The sequence below is a fragment of the Pleurodeles waltl genome, chromosome 1_2 (assembly GCF_031143425.1).
Source record: "Pleurodeles waltl isolate 20211129_DDA chromosome 1_2, aPleWal1.hap1.20221129, whole genome shotgun sequence".
Lineage (NCBI taxonomy): Eukaryota > Metazoa > Chordata > Amphibia > Caudata > Salamandridae > Pleurodeles > Pleurodeles waltl.
The window spans coordinates 775437959-775458958 of NC_090437.1; positions in this window are offsets into that span (position 1 = coordinate 775437959).

A 21000-nucleotide genomic window follows, 5' to 3' on the forward strand; every position below is an offset into this window, starting at 1 on the left:
ATCCCCCCCACCCTACCTGCATGCCATCACATACTCCCACCCTTACCCTCACACCCATCACCCCAACAACCCACAGATACCCCACCAACACAACCCACACATCCCAAAACCAAGCCCTGCATGTAACACCAATGCATGGACACCCAATACCCAAGCATGTCCACTACAAAGACTCACTCATGCCCCAAAATCACCAATCACACAAGGACCAAGCCAATAATGCAAGCACTGGAGTACAGTGTCAACCACCCATTGCAAACGATGACACACATACAATAATTATGCTTTTACACCCCAACAGGACCTCTACCCAACGTCACCGGACAGGAGGTGCTAGACATATCCAGTCCCCCCACAGAAGGAGCCCATAGTGATGACAGCAGCTCTGCACAACTGGATCAAGATGACCAGCCCAGCCCATCTGGGACCTCGGGACAGTCGGTTCCCCTGACACTGTCACAAGCCACCACAGAGCCTTCACCCTTAGGAAACACCACCACAGCACCCACCCAGTGGGCCCATTCCTCTGTCCTCTGTCTACAGGGAACCCAGGCAAGCCCACCAACCCAAGAAAATCAGGGACCTGGGGGCAGTGGCAGTGGGCACACAGTTCAGGGGACAGAGGCACAGGATAACAGGGAAACTGGGAGGACTGCTGTGCGACAGAGGAGGACAGGCCCCGGGAACCCATTTTCCACAAGGCACTCTTCAACATCATGGGAGTTTACCATCATTCCCAGGAGATGATGGCAACGGTACTGGCCAAGTTTCAGGAGACCCAGCGGCTGCAGGATGAACACTACCTTGGGATCAGGGAGGACTTGAAGACCATTAACACCACCCTGGTCACCATTGCATGGGTGCTGGCAGACCTTGCCAACACCAGGAGCGACACAGTGGCACAACAAGGGGCCCCTGACACTAGCCTGGATGATGAACAGCCCTCCACCTCCGCCAGCGCTAGTGGACAGGAGCCACCGCCACAGGAACAACAGGACACCAGCACCCCACCCCCTGCACATGGAGAACCACCCCTCAAACATTCCCTGAGATCAAGGAGCAAAACATAGAACAATGCCAAGACCCCCGCCAGGAAATGAGACTCCCCTGAATGTCACCCTTCTGTCCCACTATGACACCCAGTCTATCCTTGAACTGCCATTGCTCCACTTCCTATGCCCCTTTGGACAATGCACCTGTGAAACAAATAGACTGGACTCCACCATCCCCCCAGCCCATTTTATAGCCCCCTCCACTTATTTGCACAGGAATAAACACACTTCAATCGCAAAACAATCTGGAGTCAGTCTATGCTTTCACAAATGTGTAATTGCAATAACTACGGAATATAGCAATGTCAATTTACTTGTTCACATACCAATGTAACACAGCTGTAGGCAAGCAGTAAACATAGCAGAGGGCACAAAGTGGGACTCAAATCTGTGAAATGGAAAGTCAAAGTGACAAGTCAGGGTCCATACACTAAATGAAAATGACACACTTATGCTAGTTCCAACAATAGAATGAGATGTGGGAAGCAGTGGCATCTTCTTACCTGTGTCTCACTGGAAGTATTGCCTGATGATGTTGTTTCGGTTGTCAATATCCTCTTCTTCTCCCTCCTCTTCTTCACTGTCCACAGGCTCCACAGCTGCTACAAGACCACCATCTGGCCCATCCTCCTGCAGAAAAGGCACCTGGCATCGCAAAGCCAGGTTGTGCAGCATACAGCAGGCCACGGTTATTTGGCACACCTTCTTTTGTGAGTAGTAGAGGGATCCACCTGTCAGATGGAGGCACCGGAATCTGGCCTTCAGGAGGCCGAAGGTGCGCTCGATCACCCTCCTAGTTCGCCCATGTGCCTCATTGTAGCGTTCCTCTGGCCTTGTCCTGGGATTCCTCACTGGAGTCAGTAGCCATGACAGGTTGGGGTAACCAGAGTCACCTGTAAATGTCGAGGGACAACTGTTAGGCACACACTAATCCTTAGGGACAACCCCATACCCAGACACCTATATCAACTGTATTGGGACCTTGACCTCACCTATTAGCCACACACGGTGCCTCTGGACTTGGCTCATCACATAAGGGATGCTGCTATTCCTCAAAATGTAAGTGTCATGCACAGAGCCAGGATACTTGGCATTGACATGGGAGATGTACTGGTCAGCCAAACACACAATCTGCACATTCATCGATTCTTTGGTTTCTGTACACCTCTTGATTTCTGGAGAGGGGGGGCAAACACCACATGTGTCCCATCAATGGCACCAATGATGTTGGGGATATGTCCCAGGGCATAGAAGTCACCTTTCACTGTAGGCAAATCCTCCACCTGAGGGAAAATGATGTAGCTGCGCATGTGTTTCAGCAGGGCAGATAACACTCCGGACAACATGTTAGAGAACATTGGCTGGGACATCCCTGATGCCATGGCCACTGTTGTTTGAAAAGACCCACTGGCCAAGAAATGGAGTACTGACAGGACCTGCACTAGAGAGGGGATTCCTGTGGGATGGCGGATAGCTGACATCATGTCCGGCTCCAACTGGGCACACAGTTCCTGGATTGTTGCACGATCAAGTCTGTATGTGACCAGGATGTGTCTGTCTTCCACTGTCGACAGGTCCACCAGGGGTCTGTACACCGCAGGATGCCGCCATCTCATCACCTGCCCCAGCGGACGTGCCCTATGGAGAAGAATAGCGAGCAGAGAGTCAGCCAACACTGAGGTATCACAATGTTTTTTTTCAGAAATGTAATTAATCCGCAATGTGTCTATATTCCCGGCCTAGATAGGTGTGACGCAGTTAACATCCATCCCATGTGCCTCCTGAAATGGCGGCTGCCTGACCTGTAAGGTGGGACAAGGGGATATGAGGTAACTGCGCTGGTGTTCTACACTGTCGCGGTTTTGCGGTCGAAGACCGCGACACAATTCAGCATTGGTTAACATTTGGCCCTATGGGTCCCAGGAGCCAATAACGATGTATGCCGACGGTGACGGTACGCACCGCCGCAGACGTGACTGCCATTTTCTGTCTGTTCACCCACTTGATACCTCACCTTCAACAGGAGAGGACCTACACTTCAAGTGCTGCTGTGACCTCAGTCTGGAAGCCACGATGGCTCATGTGTCTGGGGAAAAGCCCCCTGCCTTCACTTTGGAGGAGTTGGAGAAACTAGTGGATGGGGTCCTCCCCCAGTACACGCAACTGTACGGTCCTCCAGACAAACAGGTGAGTACACTATGAGCATGCTGCATGGGCAATGCCTTTTTTGAGCGGTGTGGATGGAAGATACATGGGGGGGCTGGGGCCTGCATGTGCGGATGGGGAGTGTATGTGCATCAGGGTAAGGGTGGGAACTGGGGGGCAATGAGTATGATGGTCCGGACGGGTAAGTAATTTCCATTTCCCCCTGTACCATTCCTCTAGGTCAGCGCCCACCAGAAGAAGGGTATTTGGCCAAGGACGTCCGAACCCTAGGGGTCTACCACAGACGGAGCACCCACTGTCGTAAAAGATGTGAGGACCTGTGCCGCTGGAGCAAGAAGACAGCGGAGGCCCAGCTGGGGATGGCCTCCCAACGTGGGAGGGGTGCCCGTCGCACCATGACCCCCTGATGTTCCAGATCCTGGCGGTGGCATATCCGGAGTTGGGTGGGTGCTTGAGGGCATCACAGCAGCCACAAGGGGGTGAGTACACTCTCATTCAGCTGACTCTGCCTGCATTATGAGGTGTCTGGGTGGGGGAGGTGGGCAGTGGGTTCCCTTAGGCCAGGGCGAAGTTTGTAGGCAAGGTTCCTTGTGAGGCAGGCTATGTGGCACCCCAACAGTGGTAAGAGCCATCTACATCTAGTCAGGCTCCCGTGACTTCCAGGTGTGCAGCAATTGGTGTTAGGCTTCGTACCCCATGGTCAGGTGAAATTTCTAGGCACTGTTAGTGCATGGCGTAGTGCAAGGGCTGCTCTATGTGTGTTGTGTCCGTCAACAGTAGTGGTGTTGCATTCATTGAACATGTCTTTCTTCTGTCTGCCCCCCCTTTTTGTGGTCTCCCTGTTCTTGTGTGCAATAGCATCATCAGGCGGAGGAGCATTGGCACCGGAGCAGGAGGGAGCTGCAACCCACTTGGCCTTGGAGGGCGAAACAATGGAGTCTGAAGCCACCAGTGGGACGGAGGGCGAGGGGAGCTCCACGGCAGGGACAGGAGCAGACAGCAGTGACAGTGACTCCTTCTCTGATGGGAGCTTTCCTGCGGTGGCGGGCACCTCTGTGCCCACCGCATCAACAGGTACAGCCACCACCCCCCCTACCAGCACCGCCCTCCCAGCAGCCCCTCAGCGTGTGTCCCGTGCCCGCTCACCGTGGAGGGTGGGCATCTCCTTCACCCCAGGCACCTCAGGCCCTGCCCCAGTCAGCCCTGCTGCCCTAAGTGAGGAGGCTATTGACCTCCTGAGATCCCTCACTGTTGGGCAATCTACCATTGTGAATGCCATCAGGGTGTTGAGAGGCATTTGCAACAAACAAATGCATACCTGGAGGGCATTCATTCTGGGCAGGCAGCCAAACAGAGAGCATTTCAGGCTCTGGCCTCAGCACTGATGGCAGCCATTGTCCGTGTGTCCAGCCTCCCCCCTCCAACTTCCTCCACCTAGACCCAATCCCCTGTACCTCAGCCTATCCCAAGCACACCATCAGACCAGCATGCACACTCATCAACACACAATAGTGGCTCAGGCAAACATAAGCACTACACATCCCACAGACACTCACGCAAGCACCATCCCCATGCAGACACAGCAACATCCACAGCCTCCACTGTGTCCACCTCCTCCACGTCCTCCTCCTCCATCCCAGTCTCATCTCCACTCACACCTGAATGCACTACATCCTCAGCCACTGCCTCTATCACCAGCACGCCCATCACCACACACTGCTCACGTGCACTCACCACCCCCAATACCATGCACACATCCCCAGAGTCCTCTCACAGTGTGCCTGTGAGCCCTCCTCCCAAAGTACACAAACGCAGGCACACACCCACCCAACAGCCATCCACCTCACAACAGCCTCCGGCTCATGCACCTTCACCCAAATTCAGCAGACGTACACCTCCTACAAACACTACCTCTACCTCCACTCCCAAACCCTCTCCATCTTCTCGCCCCAATGTGTCTAAGAAACTCTTCCTGGCTAACATTGACCTCTTCCCTACACCGCCCGTCCTTCCCCTAGGGCCAGGCTTTCCAGGTCCCAGCCCAGCACCTCAGCCACCAAATCCCCAGGCACAGTGGTGCCAGCAACTGCGGGGTCATGGAGTGCGCCACCCATCAGGGCTTCCAGTGTGCCACGTAGCGAGGGCAAGGACATTCTGCCACCTGCCAAGGTGAAAAAGGTGCCCACATCCCGGAGGGAGAAGCCTAAAGTACCAGCCACCAAGAGCTCAGCAAAAACCAAAGGGGATAGTGGCAAGACAACTGTGGCACCATCAAAGCTGGGGAAGGGACAAAAGCTGAAGAGCAGGTCAGGAGAGGGCTTGGTGGCACCAACTGAGGGACCTGTGTCACACTTTCTGTCCACGACCACGCCAACCTGTATGGCGGCGAACACCGCTAGCTGCCCCACCACCACAACCGCCACCTGCACTGTCACCTCCACCACCCCGGCATGTCTGCAGCCTCAGAGACAGTCGCCAGCATCTTCCCCAGTGGGCAGCTGTCCGAGGCTGCAGGAAACATCCTGCTGTGTCCCTCTGCAGGTGCTGACCCATGAACCACCACAAGCACCGCCACAAGCACCGTTGCAATAGACACCGCCGCAAGCATCGCCGCAATAGACACCACCACAACCGCCACCTGCACCGTCACCTCCACCACCCCGGCATGTCTACAGCCTCAGCGACAGTCCCCAGCATCTTCCCCAGTGGGCAGCTGTCTGAGACTGCAGGAAACATCCTGCTGTGTCCCTCTGCAGGTGCTGACCCATGCACCGCAGCAAGCACCGCCACGACAGACACTGCCGCCAGCACTGCCACCAGCCCCGTGGCGTCCTCAGACACAGGCACCACTGCTGACATGGCTACCATCCCCAGTGGTCAGTCGTCTGAGGCTGGAGGAGAGTTCCTGGATGCTGGGTAGCTTCCATGAGGCATTTTTCCATCACTGTTTGCACCTGCAAGTGGAAGGCACAGCCACTGCAGTGTGGGGTATGTCGCTGCCTCCATGGCGTATCATGCTACCTGAACCTCGCAAATCTCGTGGCATGCACACCCAGGTGAGGGATTGTACCGGCCACACTGCACGTGGAGCACTCTGGACACAAAGCCCCTCCAGAACCAGTGGACAGATACATCCACTACCTCTGTCCTTGGCAGGATGAAGCACTCTGGGCACCAGGCCCCCTCCAGAACCAGTGGAGAGATACATCCACTACCTCTGTCCTTGGCAGGATGAAGCACTCTGGGCACCGCGCCCCCTCCAGAACCAGTGGAGAGATACATCCAGCAGGATGAAGCACTCTGGGCACCACGCCCCCTCCAGAACCAGTGGAGAATGACATCCACTTGAGAGACTGTGGCTTTGCACTCCCCAGGATGCAGCAGTGGGCAAACCACCCACTGAAGAGACTTGAGAGACTGTGGCTTTGCACTCCCCGGGATGCAGGAGTGGGCAAACCACCCACTGGATAGACTTGAGAGACTGTGGCTTTGCACTTCCCTCGATGCAGCAGTGGGCAAACCACCCACTGGAGAGACTTGAGAGACTGTGGCTTTGCACTCCCCAGGATGTAGCAGTGGGCAACCCAAACACTGGAGAGACTTGAGAGACTGTGGCTTTGCACTCCCCGGGATGCAGGAGTGGGCAAACCACCCACTGGAGAGACTTGAGAGACTGTGGCTTTGCACTTCCCTCGATGCAGCAGTGGGCAAACCACCCGATGGAGAGACTTGAGAGACTGTGGCTTTCAACTCCCCAGGATACATCAATGGTCATAGAGCCCGTCGTGCAGCAGTGGCGTGTGTTGATCAGGCTGAGGTGCCCCCCTCCCCTTGAGGTGCCTGTATATTTTCGATCTGATGCCCCTGCAATGTTCTCTTCGTTTTGAGTCAGGTATCATGTGTGGGCCTCGCCCATGCATTTGGGCCCACTGGTCCACGGACAATGATTAGTACACTATCCAGACTTGTGTAGTTGGTAGACATATTTTTCTATACTGAATTTTGACTTTTGAATACTGGATTTTTCTTGATTACAATGGTTACAATCATTTCCTTTTGTCCTTGCATTCTTCCAGGGGCGGGGGGTGTATATGTAATGTTGCTGCATGTATTTGTGTGTCTGTTGTGTGTGGTGGTGAGGGTGGGGGTGTTGCGTGTGTGTGTCACTCGGTTTCCTTTCCCCCTCCTCTGTGTTGTAGGTGCAGTACTCACCGTGGTCGCCGCTGCCGCCGTTTGTACTCCTCATAGAAGAGGAGGTAAACCAGCATGGGCAGTACGTGGAGTTCGGGCTCCCTGGCATCCTGGTTCCTCGTTGGGTGTCGAGAGGTGAGTGTTTTCACTTCTGTGTACTGTTTCCGCCGTGCTTTTGATAGTGTTGGTTCTGCCCTGGAAAAGGTGGAGGATAGGCCTCTTGTAATAGGATGGGCAGTACTTTGTCTCCCGCCTGTCTGTTGGCGGTGACCACCGCGCTGTTTGTTTCTTCCGCCATGGCAATTGGACTGGACTGTTAAAGTGGCTGTCTATGTTGGCGGTTTCCGCCACAGTTGTAATCCCATTTTTTTTTTTCCACCAGCCTGTTTGCGGTATTACCGCCGCTTTAACACCGACTGCCAGGGTTGTAATGAGGGCCATAGTCTTTTTGCAAATGTCTCTTTATGTTTATATCTTGCATGAGTAAAGCTGCAGGCTCAGTGCACTGACCTGATAGAATTATTTCTTCTTTCTTCCCTTTATAGGTTTACAAACGACATCTGTGACAATCTGCAGGACAAGAACAGGAGCGATCGATAATACAGGTAAGGAGGGAAGTGCAGGGAACACGGTGAGACTTCCAGGTGGTGAGAGTGAAATAATAGGAGCAGGAGTCTGGAAATAATGAAGAAATAATAGCCTTTGGGGGAGTCAGGACCAACATGGAACTATACTGTAGAAAATAGACTGGCAGGTCAGGGTCCATAAAATGCCTACAACACACGAGTAATAGGGCGCAAAGCATCCGTAATTAGATTGAAGCCAAGCTTGGCTTCTTTGCAGAATGCTACTCTTAAAGGAACAGCGTCCCACATGATGAGTCACATGCAAGTACAAGATCTTGCAATGTCTCGTGTGTGAATTCATCCATCAGGAAGATGCTGGACATAGAGCTGCAGATAAGTCTGGGGAATGTTGGGGAGGGCTCAGGAGGCAAAGGATGGGTTAAGGCTCTTTTGCTGATTAGCTAGCATGCAGTTTGTGCACCATCCAGGTGCATGTCAGGCACTGCGTACCACAAGGAGGATTCCGGAAGCTTGTGGCTTACACAGTAGGTCCATCAACTGACTCCTGCAGTCACTCTGGGTAGCCTGGCTTCAAGGCAAGCAGGTACAATCTTTCTTCATCAGGCAGCAAGACAGTCCATCTGGCAGCAGGTGGTCCTTTTTCTAACTCTTCCACAGGTCCATGAGTGTTCGGATGAGTGGTTCTGAAACTCCTCTTTTTATACCTGGTGCCAGCCATTTGTGTGTGAATCACCTAACTTACCCCAAAACTGGTTCTGGTCAGTCCCCCGTCCCCCACTCCTGAGCTTGGCTCAATTCAATTAAATTTTATTGAACTTGATTTAGACCTTGACAGAGACCAACACAATGGCCCTCATTACAACTGTGGTGGTAAATGCCGCCTACCGCCGTGCTGATGGCCGCCAACATACCGTGACCGCAGCGGTAATCCGCTACGGGTATTATGACCCACACAGAGAAATCCGCCACAATACAGACACCCACACAAGTCCACCAGACCAAAGGTCAGTGATAAACTGGCGATAGCCAAACCCACACTGTTACGGCAACAGGAATACGCCCACAGTATCCCGACCCACGAATCACCGCAGCGGTCTTTCAATCGTGGTAAACCATTGGCGGTACATACCGCCGCACTCAAAATACACACACATTTACAAAACACCACCACATTGGACAATTCAAACTACACACACCTGACATACATACACCCACCATACCCACACACTCGCACTGCTATAAAACACACACCCACATTACCCACAACCCTTTCAATGAAAAAAAAAGATTGCCTACACAGAGAGACCCAAGCCAGGAGCACCCACTCAATCAGAGCCACAGAACACCATCACCCATACACCATCCATGCACCTCACAGCATACACCCCAACACATCACCCCACCCATCCTCACACATATCACACACACCACATCCATGGCACCCCAAAAGACACCCCAGGTTTTCATAGGAGGAGCTAAGGGTCATGGTGGAGGAAATCATTTGGGTAGAGCTACAGCTATTTGGATCACAGGTGCAGCAGACGTCCATTGCAAGGAAGATGGAGCTTTGGCAGAGAATCATGGACAGGGTCAACACCGTGGGACAGCACCCAAGAACCAAGGATGACATCAGGAAGAGGTGGAACGACCTACAGGGGGAGGTGCGTTTCATGGTTGCAAGACACCAGGTAGCTGTACAGAGGACTGGCGGTGGACTCCCACTTCCTTCCCCACAACTAACAACATGGGAGGAGCAAGTCTTGGTAATAATGCATCCTGAGGGCCTCGCAGGAGTAGCAGGAGGACTGGACTCTGGTAAGTCAAATCTTACCAGAGTGTGCCACCAACCCATTCCAAAGGACCAAACCATTCCACCACCTGCTAAGGTGAAGAAGGGGACGACATGCATCATGGGCAAGGAACACAACCCACCCAGCAAGGCCTCCTCCAAAACTCCAGCTGACAGAGCCAAGGTCGCAACAGCATCTGCAAAGGTGAGGAAGGGGCAGAAAACCTAAGGCAAGGCACTTCAGCCATCGAAGGATGCAGGTGAAGGTCTGATGGCCACCAGCAGAACTGTCAGCCCCGCCACCTGAACTGCGGCCAGCACCGCCACCTGCCCCGCTGATGCCATCACTACTGTCAGCAGCAGCATCCCCAGTGGGAAGCCGTCGGAGGCTGCAGGTGATGGGCTGGGGCCTACCTCCACCACTGGCAGCACCGGCACCTACACCACGGCCAGCACCGCCAGCAGCCCCGCTGCAAGCACCTCCACCTGCACCGCTGACAGTAGGACCACTACCAGCAGCAGCATCCCCAGTGGGCACCCGTCCAAGGCTGCAGGAGACGGGCTTGAGCCTCCCACCACCACTGGCAGCACCCCCACCCCCACCAGCACCAGCAACACCACCAGTTTGCAGCTTTAGGCGCCACAGCATGGAGTCTAGCCCTGCCTCCATGGACTATCATGCAACCTGGTCCCTGGAAATCCTGTGCCTCAGACACCCAGGTGAGGGAATGTGAACTGCCACAACCCAAGTGCTGCATCACTCGGCACAAGGCCCCCTCCAGAACCAGTGGAGAAAGGCATACACTCACCCAATCCTTGGCAGGATGAAGCACACTGGGCACAAGGCCCCCTCCAGAACCAGTGGGGAAAGGCATCCACTCACCCAATCCTTGGCAGGATGAAGCACACTAGGCACAAGGGCCCCTCCAGAACCAGTGGGAAAAGGCATCCGCTTACCCAGTCCTTGGCAGGATGAAGCACACTGGGCACAAGCCCCCTCCAGAACCTGTGGAGAAAGGCATCCGCTCACCCAATCCTTGGCAGGATAAAGCAGATTGGGCACAAGGCCCCCTCCAAAACCAGTGGGCAAACCACCCACCTGAGAGACTGTGGCTTTGCACTCCCCAGGAGCAAGCAGTGGGCAAAGCACCCACTTGAGAGACTGTGGCTTTGCACTCCCCAGGACCAAGCAGTGGGCAAACCGCCCACTAGAGAGACTGTGGCTTTGAACTCCCCAGGACCAAGCAGTGGGCAAACCACCTACTTGAGAGACTATGGCTTTGCATTCCCCAGGACCAAGCAGTGGGCAAACCACTCACTTGAGAGATTGTGGCTTTGCACTCCCCAGGTCCAAGCAGTGGGCATGGAGCCCCCTCGAGGAGCAGTGATGTTATTCCATCTTCCGGCTGAGGTGCCCTCCCTTCCCCGTCCCCCTGAGGTGCCTGTGTGTTTTTGACCTGATGCCCCTGCACTGTTCTCTCCGTACTGAGGCGGGAGTCAAGTGTGGGCTTGGCCCATGATTTTTGCCCCAGTGGCCCACGGACATTTTGCATGGACAATGTACGGCCTTATGTACATATTGTATATTTTTGTAGATACTGTTTTAATTATCGTTTCTTAGATCTGCCTATTTTTAAAATTACACTGATTTAACTCTATTCCTTTCGTCCTTGAGTTCTTCAAGGGGGTTGCGGGGTGAAAATGTACTGTTGCTGCATGTGTTTGTGTGTATGGTGTTGTGGGTGAGGGTGGGGGTGTTGCCTGTGTGTATCACTCTTGTTTTCCTACCTCCCTCCCTTGTCTCCTAGGTGCAGTACTCACCATGGTCGTCACCACCGTCTTTCGTATTCTTGGTAAATGAGGAGGTAGACCATCATGGGCAGGACCTGTAACTTGGGCTCCATGGCGTCCTGGTTCTTCGTTGAGTGTCGGGAGGTGAGTGGTTTCCCTTCCAAATACTGTTTCTGCCGTGCTTTTAATGGCGTTGGTACCACCCCGGAAAAGCTGTCAGGTTGTGATGGGGTGTGTCGTACATTGTCTTCCGCCTGGCTGTTGGTGGTGACCACTGCGGTGTTTGTTGCTACCACCGTGGCGGTCGGAGTGTTAAAGTGGCTGTCTGTGTTGGCGGTTTCCGCCGTGGTCGTGATCCCATATTCTTTATCGACAGCCTGTTGGCGGTATTACTGCCGCTTTAACACCGACCGCCAGGGTTCTAATGAGGGCCAATGATTCATTAATTGTGAATTCATATAAAATACAAACTAGTTCTAACAAAACATAACGATTCATAATTTAAAAATATCTGTAGGAAGAACAAAAAATGTTAACACCATAAAACAAACTTGTGAATCGGAGTATAAGTAATAAATTACATCAATTCATACTGCTTTGTGATATTAACATTCAAAATTAAAGAGGATAAAAAGCAGGACAAAGACAAAGTACATGTAATAACTTTTGTGGTCCGACCTTACAGAAATCACAAATCACAGAATCTAAGGGGTAACTTCTCCATCACGCCGTCATAGAGTTAAGGGGAAGATTGCCTATTCAATGGAGCAAAAGCAGACATTTCAAATTATGGGGAATTTGATAAGAGAGGCATAGTTGGGTTTGGCCAAAACTATTTTAGCAAATAAAATGTCTATATGTTGCTACAATGTTCTATGTCACAGGAAAATCTTAGCCTATCAACTTGAACTTTAAGACAATGGCACAACTGTCCTTGGGTCCATAACTTTTCAAGGCCCCTATTACCATGAAAACTCTCCAGTGCAAATTTAAAATTTCTTTGAAAAGTATTTTTATCAGCTGGCCCAATTCAAAATTCATAAAGAGGAGAGCCCTTGAAGACAACTTTAGTGCATGGAGGAATGTATAACTCAAACAAATTAAGGGGGTCATTCTGACCCCGGCGGTCATGGACCGCCGGGGCCAGGGTTGGCGGGAGCACCGCCAACAGGCTGGCGGTGCCCCGCAGGGCATTCTGACTGCGGCGGTTTGGCCCCGGTCAGAAGTGGAAAACCGGCGGTCTCCCGCCGGTTTTCCGCTGCCCAAAAGAATCTCGAGCTGCGCCGCCATGGGGATTCTGACACCCCATACCGATGGGGATTCTGACACCCCATACCGACAGGATGGCGGTATGGGGTGTCGTGGGGCCCCTGGGGGCCGCTGCAGTGCCCATGCCAATGGCATGGGCACTGCAGGGGCCCCCATAAGAGGGCCCCACTTTGAATTTCACTGTCTGCATTGCAGACAGTGAAATTTGCGACGGGTGCAACTGCACCCGTCGCACCTTCCCACTCCGCCGGCTCCATTCAGAGCCGGCGTCCTCGTGGGAAGGTTGTTTTCCACTGGGCTGGCGGGCGGCCTTTTGGCGGTCGCCTGCCAGCCCAGTGGAAAACCCAGAATCACCGCAGCGGTCTGACGACCGCGGTGCGGTGTTCTGGCGGGGGTACTTTGGCGGGCGGCCTCCGCCGCCCGCCAAGGTAAGAATCACCCCCTATGTCTGTAAGAGCTTGTATGGAGATACTTGATAATGTGAGCTGTAGTTTAAGAATCTGCACTGGTATTGGCGAGTTCAGGCAACAAAGCTTTCATAAAAGCTTTCCTTCATATAAAATAAAAAAGAACCAGCTAAATATAGGAGTACACTCCAAAGCATAAGTAAAAGTAGGTGGTATCTTTATTTTAAATATGTAATAAATGGATACATGCCTTTCCCTCATGGAGTTATAAAGGTTTTGAAGGGCACCTGCCTAGGAAATAGTTTTTGTATTCTAGATTGGTATAGTGCATCTTATAAGAGAGGTTGTTGGAGAATGATCTGTCTAAATAGAAATAATAATCAATAACCTCTATTTTCTATTGATCAACATACTTGACAGATATCGTGTCTGCTGCATTACGATTCCATTACAGCCTATGGAAATTGTGATACGGCGGAAGGCATAACCGTCTCATTTCTGACAGAGTAACCCACCCTTCAAGATCTAAATAAAGCCCTTAATGTTTAATAGAAAAAGTTTTCTTCACTTTCATATTTCTCCCACTTAAAAAGATGAATATTTTTCAGTTATGAATATGGTGCAGTGTCTATTAGCCCCTGGGAAAAAAAGGCCTGCTACTTGTAAATGTGACACTTTGAAATGGGAGAAAATAAAAATAAAGCGTTAATCATTAAGCTAACTTTTCATTTTAATTGTCTCCATTTGCAAAGAATTCAGAAAGATCATTTAGTTCTCAGACCCCAGTACTAAGTTGAAAAGGACTTTTATTTTAACACATAAATACTTCAGTGCTTCCGTTCTTCACCTCTGTGGCCCAGCCTGGCCCATAAATCTGACTGAGCACTGCTCATTGTCAGGGCCTGCTATCTGCAGCCTGCTGATAATATTGTAACTAAACACAGTCTTCCCTTAGCTCTAAAAATAAAATGTGACCCTGTGCTTTGCTTATTTAAAAATTTACTTAAAGCGAGCTACTCTGAAGGAGTCTGGGTGCTATCGGTAGCTCACACTCGATTGGTTGGAAACTAATGCTCTAAAAATTAGGCTTTTCATTTTCAAAGTGTTTTTTTTAAGTGCCTTTCAGCATAACTACTTAATTCCCACAAGTTTCTTTGCGAAACCTTAAGGAGTTAAGACAAGCAAAATTAAATCATCGGCAAACATAAGACTATGCAATAGTTGTGATCCCAATACGGGAATAAAATGACTTAACTGCAGGAATTAGTGTGTGAAATCAGACATGTAAAGCAAAAATAGTAAAGATGCTAACTGGCAACCCTGTTTTAACCCATGGTTAAATGGTATGTTAGAATAGCAGAAGAAAGACCTTTAGTACCCCACAATAACACCTTGGACCATGTTGAAGAATGTAATGAGATGATTAAGCTGAGCAAGATAAAAGGTTTATCAAGGGACAACAATTTTAGCAGTAAGGTAGGTCTATCCACTCGATGGAACACAGTTGAAAAATCAATGAAGGTGGTATATACAGCTTGATGTTTTTCCACAAAAACAGTCTGGCTCCAAACTGTCTAGGGTGACTAAAGACAGGGCAGGCCTGTTGTTAGGCTCCTTTTTGTTTGTTGTGGGCATGGTCCTTTGGAATGTAATCAGGAGAGAGCGCAGCTTTAACCCAACCATCTTGTCAGGAAGACCCTCTCCCACCTACATCCAGTTCCCATTGGGCATTGCCTAGGCCCAATACACATCCTTGATGTGGACCATTAATAGGCACAGGCAGCTGGAAACTCCTAACCAAGGCCCAGATGCTTTCAGCAGGAAAATGCTCACTTTCTAAAAATTGGCACTTTCAAATGTATAATCTACAGATCCAACTTTACCTTAAAGGGAATTTTAAATTGCAATTCAATTGAGTGTTATCAGCATTTCTCTATCTGCTCCCAACCTGAAGGTAGCACTTATTAGCTGAAATCAGGTAACCTAGTGTTAGCCTTTGAGAGAGATAGACCTTACAACAGTGAAAACCCACTTTAGGAGTTTTTCATTGCTAGGACATGTAAACCTTTATATCACATATCCTACTTTTTAAATACCATGCACCCACTCCTATGAGCCTGTAGGGCCTATGTAAGAGTTGCATATGAATGTTAAAAAAGAAAGTGTGTGCCTGGCAGAAAGTTTATCTTGCCAGGTTGAAACAGCAGTTTAATGTATTAATCAGGTGTAAGCTAATTTTGCCATTTTTAAGAGCGAGAGCATAAGTACAAATGGTTTGCAGGGAAAAAGTGCACAGAGTCCTAAAATCCAACACAAAAAATATCAGCAAAGGAAGACAGAGACAGGTAACAGTCTGGGGAGACCCTGTAGAAAGGGCCAGGTCATATACAGATACTCTTGGGCATTCACCTATACCCCATAGTTATGATTTTAAAAGTAATATTGTACTGCCATCTTGCATATACTATTAGGGTAAGGCTGGGTGGAGTCCAGATTAGAGATAAGAATAAGCGAGACTGCAATTTGGCAGGAACAGTTGGGCCAGAGCCAACCCAAGGGTTTGATTTTTTCCTAAGTGCTAAAGCATTAGCTGAGCCAGCACGATGCTTGGCATGTAAATGAGGCAACAAAAGCGAATAAATGTGATAAAGACTTAAAAATTACAAAAAGTGTGTTTCTTTGACATTTAGAAGAGTTTTTTGTTCAGCAACTAGATGACTTCGCTACATTTGGTGAAATGTATTAAAAGCGAAAGTTTCAAAATACCAACTAAAACATTCGTGAAGCCCTTTCTTTGTATACCAGCCCTAACTACTGTACAATAATGCCATAAGAAAATCAACTATGTGCTCCCCTATGGGTGGCCTATATTGTTATTATAGATAAGGAACATTATTGGAATAAGCCACACACAAGACATCTTTGTATAAGTCACATCCTGAACTGAATTACTTGAAGGTGCTTTAAAATGTGATGATTAGGGAACATGAGAAACAATGAATTCAAGTTTGTTTGCCTAAGATCACAGAACTTGCTCAAGGCGAGAAGCATTGAGTCAGACTCCAGGCTTTCTGTTTACATAATGTGCAGTTTTGTTACAGGATTGATATATTCTTTTCTATCCAAAGGAAAGCTATTTTGTTTACTTCTATAGGGAGCATAATAGTGCACTGTGCTAAATTAAAACACTGATCAGATGGTAAATTAATGAGATGCATGACGTCTTTCTTAAATAAAAACAAAGTTAAGAGGAGTCGAAATCAATACCTTTTCATTGTGCTGGTGATGTTAGCTGTCTCTGCAGCACTAACAGGCTTGTGATGGGATGGCTGTAGGGCACATGCACTTTCTTCTGGCATAAGTTTGGGGGGCAAGCAGCAGCAAGTGCTGTAAATGCAGCCTGAGACCCAAATTTACTACTGTTTGACATAAGGCAACGCTGCACCACAGTTGCTGTGCTGCCTTGCATAAAAGGGCAGGAGTAAATTGTGCCATATATTTTTCACTCCCCTAACACTGGCGTACTTTTGGCAGCCATGTGCTAATCTACACATTCTTATGCCATAGTGCCTGGATACCCTCAAGGGTGATGAGCAGCACTTTACTAATAACTGATTGATTGATCATGCAAGGGGGTGGGCGTTCTCTGAAACATATGCTTTGCAATGGAAAGTGTCTCTTCATGTACAAAAGCCATGCTTTAAGGCTTTAGTCACTTGTATGAGTGCCGTGCAATGCAAATGTTTTCATTTCTTCTCATTGTGGCTGTCTCAAGTGCGCGCAAGATTTTGGCTGAAATCCCCAGCTACCAATGTTTGTAGATAGTGGTTTGCATCAAAACCCATTAATGGCTGCATGAGAATGCCAGTGCATCATTCATGGAACATCACTTTGATGCAAAGTAATGCAAAGCAGCAAATAGAACAACGTTGTGTTACTTTGGGATACTACATAATGCAAATCCTGATTTGTACTGAATAGTAAACGGTACAGTAATACTTTGCAATGGGTTTGCACCACAAAAGTGATGAAACCCGGAACAAGGTGTTAGTATTGTGGCCCTATTGCATTAGGAGCAGCACCACTGGCATGACAGTCGTGCATGGTGACAGGGCCAGTGCTGGTCAATAATTTGTAATTTACCTAAGATTACACTTTTTGGGCAAGGCTGAGAGCTGGAATTTGATTATATTTCCGAGCTGAAAGAACTTGGAAATCCATGCCTCATCGTCCCTCCTCACCCCCACCCCCTCAAAGCCTAGGCCTACTTACGACCTGCCACGACAGTCATGATTACCTATCGGCCTGCCTGCAGACAGTACAAGAGCGACTGTGGCAGCTCTTTAATTGTTGAGCACAAGACTCAAAATGCTTGGGGGGCAGACAAAAATATAAGCTGGCCTGGCCACTGTAGCTCCCTCCCCTGTCGCAATGACTATGGCTCTGCACGTCGTCTCCTCTGTGTCTGATCACATCTTAATGATTGCACAAGGTAGGGTCTTTCATTCTACTTGCTACTCCATATTTTTTGGAGCTTATGTGATCAGTAAAGGAGCAATAGTTAAGCGAGTATAAGCAGTTGCGGTAAATTGTTCTGCCTACTCTGTCTATTTTTAGTCATCCTGATTCTATTTTTGGAAGATGAGTTTCCTGTTTCCTGTAGCACCACCCTGTCTCCATAGGGTTGGATTGGGGCCACAATTAGGCCCGGGCAGTCAAAAAAAAGTGGCCCACATTCATAGTTCACAACCTTTCGCAAAACACTGTTTAGTTAGGAGCATGGACCTAATGTTCATAAACATTTGCGGTACTAAAAGTATTTTAAACCTTATAGGGCCTGTAACTTTTGTCAAGACTGGAAACAAAATTATTCCACATAATTCTCTTGGGTGTTCTTGGAATATTTCTCACCCTGAGATTCCCCGAGAGTTCTCTCCATTCTTAGGCCTTTTACACTCACCCATGGCTTTTAGATATGTGCAGTACTTTTACACTACTTAAAAGAGGTCCTGTAGTGTAGTGTTCAGAGACTGGCAAAAGGCGCATCCTTATTTTTTTTTTTACTTGCAGATAGCATCATGCGTAAGTGCTAACAAATGGAATAATGCTAGTGTATAAACACAAAAATAAATATGCATAGTGTCACTTTCCTCACAGTTTTATATAGCTTAAACTTGACACAGGAGTGTTGGGAAGTTTTACAAGAGCACCAGATAACAATACAGAAGGTCAGATTAATTTCTTTGGAAGCTCAGGTGAATTATGTGATTTGCCCAGGATCACAGGATGCAGAGCTGATGCTGGGACTTAAACATGGTTTTTCAGTTTCAAAGTTGGCTAAGGCCACAACTTCTCCCTGTTGAGTGCAGGAGGATATGAGGCAGGCAAAGAAGAACAGCAGAGACTAATTTATCCTACCCTGTTCCATGGAGGGGAGGGGATAAAAATCAACTGCAGAGTTCCCTCTCTGCCTCTTACCAACCCCCACTACCCAACTCTCAGGTCCTCTCCCCTGCCCCAGTCCTCTGCAAAGCAAGTGGTAACTGCTTACCATTGGGAGCTCTGTAACACCTGGAGAGAGTCGGAGGGAACATGCTGTGACAGCCGGAGCAGCCCATTGTCATTCTGCCTATGACAATTAGCCGGCTGACCTGACGTCATTTGATGGAGACAGGTTCAGTATTTGCATATAAAAGCTAGTATAACAGGCTTTCACGTTGTGCACTTGGTGGTGCCTGAGAGGGCCAATGCAGGTTGCACTGTTTAACAGACCGAAAAACCGGCCCATTAACTGGCCTCAGGCACAGGCCCATCAGCCGATGCCCGATTGCCCACCTTGCCAATCCGAGGCTGTGTCTCCATGTTTCGAAACCACGCACGCCCAAATCGTCTTTCTTGTTACAAAGCTAGATAGGCCATTTATAGTTAATGAGATAATCGTGAGGAAGTAGTGGGTGGTATTGAGACAAGAGTAGGTCTGTTGAAGTTTTTTTAAGTTCATATTTTTGTGTTACTAATATTATTAAGCATTAATAATTTTTATGTTGGATCCAATACGCAAATAATGAATTAGTGGGGTTTCTTGACTCCCCGAGCTGGTGGGTCATGGCCTAGGCCGGCTCAGGAGTTGGGAGTGCATCCATGGAAGAGGGGTATGGCAGCTCCAGTCCCTCATCACTGGTCTGAAAACGGCGACAAGAGGACAACCCAGCTGATTGCTGCATCTCACAGACTTATTATCTGCCACAGCCTACTTTCTTCACCAAGGTGGGGAGTGGAGACCTCAACAGCATGGCTGCCTGCGCATACAGGCTTTTTGCAGGGTCAGAGTCTCCTGATTCTTACAAAATGCTGCAGGATTCGTTGGTGAGGGCCTGAAGCCGAGGACTAGTGCATCCTGTCAGACATCTTGCCAGGTCACACCTCCAAGCATTGTGTATGATTGACTTGGGTTGGTACTTTGTGTACATGCAGAAGACGATCTGGGCTATGCCCTTCATCTTTGGGGGTACAATTTGTGTACCCAGTCACTCTTATGCACATATCCCTCATATTTTAAGTGCATATGCAGCTAAGAAGAGACAATCAATAATACATATTAAATGAAGGTGTGGCAATATACAGTTCATCAATCATAGCATTATGCAAAGAATATATGATTGTTTGCTATATATTTGTCTCTGCTGTTATGTTGTGTGAGTCAAGTTCAGGTAGATAGTCTGTTCTCATTCATTTATTTCAAGGGGGTGTCGTGATTTGTTTCCTCATCATTTGTCAGGTATTCTACCTCTATGGTCAGTTTCTCTCTGTCAAACTGTTTTTGGAAGGTAGCGTCCACTGTCATCCCAGGGCATTGTTCTCTTGATAGAATGGATGACATTTCTTGAGTGATACATGAGGCAGCTTCTGCCAAGGTTGCTGTGCTCATGGAACATTCTAAAGGCTGTCCTAGAAATGCTTGAGGCCTTCTGTATCTGAGTAATCCATTGATTCCCATGATTCACATGCTGGATGCATCCACAAGTCCATAATTTAAGCCCAATTTGTGAAGTCTAGGTCTTAGGGCAAGGAATGCCTTGTATTTCACTTTAGTTTCTATAGAAAAATTGGCCATGATCTGGATTTTGCAGCCATCCAATGAAAATGGTGTGTTCTGGCATGCTGCTTGAATCACTTGCCTTGCCTGTTCCTGTCTCAGAAAGCAGACGATGATGGGCTTTGGGCGTGATGTGTCATGGCTAGATGTGCTGCACCGACTAATTATGTTCAGGCCTGTTCCATCATAATGGAAGGTTTAAAGTGATATTCATTAGTTTTGGCAACCTGTTATGTGGATAGAATGTCATGTCATCATTCAACGCTTTTTAAGCACACCATACAACTAATATTGTTGCTTAGCTTTCAATCTTCAAGCTTATGGATTTTCTGTTTCAAGTGCCAAACTTCGGGCTCCCAATTTATGACTTTAATCAAGCGATCTTCTAGGTAGTCAAGTCTCTTCTCCACAACATCCCATGTTTCGCCAGCTGTTGTTATTTCTCTCATTACTATATCCAATGTGATATCATGTAGTGTTGTCTTTAAGGTTGCTTGTGTGGCCATCTTGTTGCCCCCCACCTCTGTGAAGTGGGGTTGCTTTGACAATTTCACAGACATCATGGTGCAGGCACGATTTTAATCCAATCGGCATCAGATTTGATGTTATCATCATCCAGCCCAGTGGCCAGTCATTGTTATTCAGCAGTATG